The sequence below is a fragment of the Polypterus senegalus genome, chromosome 7 (assembly GCF_016835505.1).
Source record: "Polypterus senegalus isolate Bchr_013 chromosome 7, ASM1683550v1, whole genome shotgun sequence".
Lineage (NCBI taxonomy): Eukaryota > Metazoa > Chordata > Cladistia > Polypteriformes > Polypteridae > Polypterus > Polypterus senegalus.
Window position 1 is genome coordinate 42144295 of NC_053160.1, and position 6561 is coordinate 42150855.

The following is a 6561-nucleotide window of genomic DNA, read 5'->3' on the forward strand; positions in this document are numbered from 1 at the left end:
GTACAGGGCTACAGTATCTGCTCGGATTCAGCCAAATGCTGCAAAACTGATAGGAGCACGCTTCATTGTACAGATGGACAATGAGCCAAAACATATTGCGAGAGAAAACCAAGTGCTTTTCAACACAAAGAAGTGGAATATTCTTCAATGGTCAAGTCACTCAACTAACCTCAACCCAATTGGACAAGCATCACCATTGCTGGAACCAAAACTTATGGCAGAAAGTCCAATGAACAAGCAGCAACTGAAGACAGCTACAGTATAGGCCTGATAAAGCACCAACAGGGTAGACACCCAGTACTTGGAGACAGCATGAATGACAGCATTCTAGACTTGCAAAGGATTTACAATCAAATATTGAGAATGATTGTTATATTCATGATTATGTTAGTTTGTACAAATACTTTTGAATCCCAGGAAATGGTGTGGCAATGCAGTAAAATGGCTGTCATTCCTAAATGGCTCATGCAATATTTATGGTAAACCCCTTAAATTAAACTTAATTTTAAATCCATTGTGGTGGCATACAGAGCCAAAATTATGAAAACAGTGTCACTGTCCAAATATGTGTGGACTTGATTGTAGTGAAGAGGGCATATTGGGGACTATTGTATCAAATACATTCAATGGAAAGATAATTCTCCGTTAGGGGAGTCCCTGCCTATGCAGATCCACAACATTGCTTCAAGTTTGTGATTGTGTTATTTTATTTTATTCTTATTTCTACAAAGAATATAGCAAGGACCCACAGGCCTCTTCAGATGTTTCTCTTCTCCTTGACACACTGGCTACTCTTAAGGCATAAAAGGTGAAAAAGAAAGAAGTGAACAGGGAATCTTTCTGCCAATTGTAACGTCTTCAAATGCTCATTCAGGCCATGTATCACCTCTTAATTATTGAATGATGCTTTAATTGCAAATAATCATTTTCTTCCATATACATCATTCTTTTTATTTTCTGTCAAAAACAACAGCAAAAGTATCAAAAGTGATCAAAAGCAGTTTGTTTTCATCATGCAACTAATTAAACTAGGTGCATTCAAAGTTGAAATATATCATTTTGGAATAAACATTAGATATTTAATGTAATTTGATACACTGCCAAAACACATTGTAAGTGGAGGTCCTCAGCAAACACATGTAAAAGCAAAAGAATTGTGTGCTCTGCTATTTAAGAAATTTTATTTTTATTAATTACACTTTTTAAATGACCAGTTACTCTATACTAGAATGAATTTATTGTAGGGCTGTCATTCCAAAACCTGATCCAGGTAATCTGATGTATTTTTGCTCATGGTTCTTCCAAACATAATTATACATATATATATATATTTAAAGGCATGGTTGTGTGACACAGAGGCCCACAGTTTCCAGACCTGGATACCAATTGTAACACTGTGACCATTAGTGTGGAGTCTCTCTATGTCTGACTCACTTTTCATTGGTACTTTGGTTTCCTCTTACAACTCAAAGGAATGTAAGTTTGCTTAATGGATAATTCTAACTTGGCCTGTATGAGTGAAGTGATGGATGCATGAGTTTCCATTTGATGGAATGGCATTGTATCCAGAGTTGGTTCCTGCCTTGCTCTGGATGTTTCTATGATAAGCTCCTAGCATACCTGTATTGGAATAAATGCGTTTCAGAAAATGGATGAATGTATATTTGTGAGGCTCAAACACAGTTATAAAAGTAGGGGAATTTATACAATAGCTATAAAGTGTATACACTATTTGCTACCTTATACAATTTGCACCCACTGATCATCCTTAATTATTCATTTTAATGAAATCTAAACCCACAGAGTTAACTGTGATGCCGCCTTTCTGCTTCAGGAACATGGTCACTGCCTGAGTCAAGTGTACAGGCTATCCAATGTGTATATGGATTTAGTCCATGTACTTCATGTTCCTCCTGTATTCCAAAGATATGTACTTTAGGCCAATCAGCGATTGTGATATGGTTCAATTTTTATTTACTGTTAAGATTGACTGGCATCCCACTTAGGGTTTTATAAGGTTGCCATCCATCCAGTTTTCAGTCTCTGTGACCAAGTTAAACATTGCCTGTCTGTTTTTTGCAGTGTTGTCCTGATATTTGAAAAAATGTTTATCATAGTCACTCATGTCACATTTAACTTTCCTCCACTCTACTGGATATTTTAAGCCATTGCATCATTTACGAACCAGTGTCTTAACCAATCAAATAATTAGGCTGTTTTTGAATTAATCATAAAAAGAGCTAATAATGAAACAGAAATAGGAAGAAATCTCAAAAGAAAGCATTACTGCTCATTTCAGGAAGAATAGCTACAAAATGAAGAATTACGATAGTGGGTTGTCCAAAACCCAAATGATTTATCATCTGCAAAGTACAGAATGTGGTCATTTTTCATTCAGTCTTAAACACAAATGCATTTTTTTCTGTAAGAGCGCATCAAATATAGGAGGAACCTAAATATAACTTTCCATCTCAAGAGACCAGTCAATGTCTATCCAAATTCTTGCTTGAAAAAGAAACTGCTGAAGGCACTCGCTTTGCTGATGCAAATGTATCTTGGGTCACGTTGGCTGCTTATCTCATATACAAATGCATTTATTGACTCAAATTCATTTTCACAGTTAGTTGCCTCTTGTTTTGTTGACTATCATTGGGTGCATAACTAACCTGTTCTGTAATATTACCACTACCAGCTAGGTTTTCAAGCTACCCTCAAGTCATAAATAACCTTAGACAACTCAGATAAGTTAGCTTCCCTGACATAATATACTTTATATTGCTTGAAGAACAAACTAATTGTGACAGCAGCTTATCCATGAAGTTCAGATGGACAAAACACTATGGAGGAGTTTGACTGACTTCAATCATGTGTTGTTCTGGTGCTCCAGCTTTGGTCATTTAAAAATGTGGTGACAACCATGGGGTTATGCCTGATGCCACCGGTATTAGCTACAGCTCCTTTATCCTGTAATGAAGAAAATTTATCAAACCCAATGGTTGATTCAAAAGCAAAGATGCTAAGAACAAATGGAGTATAAAAAGTACAAAATTAAAAGGCAAAGACACCATAAAATTCTGTCAACACTCTAAATCTTACTAAAGATGTCATTTGAGCTATCTCTCTTAAATGCTTCCGGTACCATCAAACTCATCCTGCCTTTCCCACCCTGTTTTGCATGCACTCTCCTTCTGGTCTCTGTTTCTTGCTGCAAGCTGCCCATGAATTATGTATGGTCAGGGTTAATTCCACAAATCGAATTTGCTTGGAGGATCTCCATTAGTATTTTGCCAATCCTCATTTTGCTTGCTGTCAAAGATGCAGGTATCAGATTTTAGAACACCCTGAATAAAGAAAGGTGTCAAAGCACTCTGAAAAATCTTCTCTTATGCCTATATTAGCCCACAGAGGCAATGGAAATAGTAAAAAGCAAATAAAAAACAAACTGAAAAATGATTGACATTTTTCGGCCTGTGAGAGAAACATAGGGAGAAATAGGAAAAGACAATTCTCAGCTTGTTTGTACGCCATTCTACATTTACATGTACATTTGTTTTCCCTAAAGGGACTTACACAAGGGGTTCACATAATCGACTAAAAACCCACAATCTGGAGACTTCATGTAACTATTTGGGAAGCCCAGGCTGATTTTGCTGAAAATTAGTTCAGCATTTCTTATTAAACATTAATGGCTAATGGCCCTAAAACAATTTACTTTTCCTCTTGATTATCAGTTTTCATATTGGTACAAACAACCGTGCAATTCTTTCTTCTTTCATCTTTCTGGTGCGTAGTATGACTAGAAATGTGTTTGTGAAGAGTCAAGTGACTGATTACATTTCTTTACAGGATGTCTAGCACTGCTGCCTCATTGTTTCAGGCACCTCATTTTAACTCCCTGCCAGTGTGGAGTTTGAATGTTCTCTCCATGTTAATCTGTTGATGTGGTTTACTCCCACATACTAAAAATTACAGTATATTTAGTGGTGACTTTATATTGTCTGTGCATGAATGAGAGGGTCCTGAGAGGCACTGGCATCCTCTACATAGTTGGTGCCTGCCTTGTTCTTGGAGATGCCAGGATGGGCACAGCCATGTCAAAGAATAAGAGGAATGTGTAAAATACATTCAACAGTTGAAGAGGTAATGTATGTCAATAAAATAGCATTTTTATTGATCAAAAATCATTTTGCACATGTGGTGAATGTAATTTATTGAACTTTATTTGCAAAATTAAAAAAATACTTACAAGTTATTACATGTTAAGCTGCAAAAATCTCTTTGTATATATTATCTTTGGCAACCTTTCACTTGTGGTCGCATTTACTTCTAATGTTTTATACAGTAAATAAGAATAATATCTGAACAACTTTATACCACGAATAAATGAATCTGTAAAATATATTACATATATCAAAAATATTATAGACACAATGAGTGTACAGATTACTAGAGACCTTTGTAGTTGATTATTATATTAAATGAAACTAAGCTTTTCTTCTCTACCTATTTTCATAAAAAGTGATAATTAAGAGGGGATGCATGGCGACCCAGCATTGCTGTCCTACTGCAGTAGGGCCCCAGTTTCATGGCCAGCTAGGATTCCATCTTTGTCGAGATCGTATGCTCTCCCTAATTTAATCTTCTTATTAAACTGTCCAGAATGTACTTCTGTCTTAAAATGCACAAGAGGAGGTGGATGGCCAGTTGGCTGACTGAGGACTACCCAGAGGTTTATTTTCTTCAGAGATGCTGTTTAGTTTTCCTCTCCCTTGTTCTTAACTAGTAATATCTCAATTGTCCATTGTATTATAATGTTTTGTTGATGGTAATTAAATTGCAGTTGCTCTTTTAAACTTTGTCAATTTGTGTATTCATGTATGCAAATGACATGTGGTTTAATTATGTTGATCAATGCATTACAGCTAGAAACGTGTGGAGGCACTCTCAACCTCAAACCAATACAAATCTAATTTGAAATAATCTGAGCTTGCCATGAGATGAATTGTTGTTCCCTCTATTGTGTTCCTACATGCAATGGAAAAGTGGGTTAAAAAAAAAAAAAAGTGGATGAAATCTATGCAAAAAGCCTTACATTTCAAATTCCTTTAAACATAACCATTAAAATTGTAATGTTTTACACTTCTGTAGACAAATCATGTCATTTGTGGCTAAAGTTTAAAAACAATGAAGCTCTCGAACCAATTCCTTGTTTAGTGATAAATAAACATTTTAAATGCCACTCCATTTGAAAACCACTGCTACTCCTGAACAATGCAATAACATTCACGCCTTTGGCTCATTGCTATGACCACTTTGTTGTTATGTATAAGGGAATCACTGCATATTGAGTTGTCTGATCATATAGATTGATAAAATGGGTAAAGGATCTGTTTCTTATTAACTATAATGTAATTTAAAAAAATCAACTAAAAAGGAAGAATGTTTTCTAAGGTAAACGATGACCAGTGATGGGCTGATATCATGGTAATTCATACAGCTAGCCATTGGTCTCTAAACCATTTTAAGGCCTGGTCACAGTGGTCAGATAATTATTCGAAAGCCTTCTTTTTTAGCTGTACTCCTTTAGTTTTGTAGCTCAAATTTTTTCCTTCTGAAACCAGTAGTTTCTAGCAGTTAATAAAGTTTAAATTTCATCTGAAAAATTAATCTGTTCCCTTTTGCTTTTTAGATCAGCTATATTTATAAATTAGAATGTAAGCAGAAAGTGTGACATGTAACACTAAATAAAAATCAACTGAATTTTCCATGTAGTGATGATGATGGCTGTGCTGTGCTGTCCATAAACTCTGTGTACTTCATTGAAATTGTATTCAGTTATTTTCTTCCTCTATTTCTAAGCATTTCTAGCCTCGTTCCAGAATTCTTCATTTGAATGTGTTTACAATGTTCTGTATTATTTGGTATTGCACTATTCTTCTTTTTCTTATATAATTTGAAAAAATATCTTGACATGGTGGTGATTTGTTACGGGCCTTTAAATATGACATTTTTAAATAACTGTTAAATTTAAATATACTGAGCATAATCTAAGCCTCACTAATATTAAGCCTATCACAGAAAGAAGTAAAATGGATAAAACAGGAAACCACATACCGTATATACTCATGTATAAGTCGGGTCTGGAAACCCAAAAAATTCGATTATAAAAATCGGACCCCGAATTGTACGTCCGTTCAAAATATGACACTTAATTTTTTTTCTTAACATCTTCTTGCTTCCTTCAATCTTGCACCAGTTTCTCAGACACATTGAATTTTGTTGCAGCAGCGCAGTTACCCAATTTCTTTCACCACCTCAATGACTTTTAAGTTAAAACCAGCTTCATATTTTCTTCTGATCAAACACTCCATCGTAGATAAGAGATGCTCTTATGATAAAGTTGCATGAGGGAGTGACATCCAAAAAACACAAAACAGTCCAAACGTCACTTTGGAATAGTTCGAGGATTACTGTGTGGTCAAGTAGGCACAATACATTGAAAAAAAAAGGCAGTGTGCTCCGTGGTTACTCTCTCAGGTGGATGTTCGCTTATCATAATCC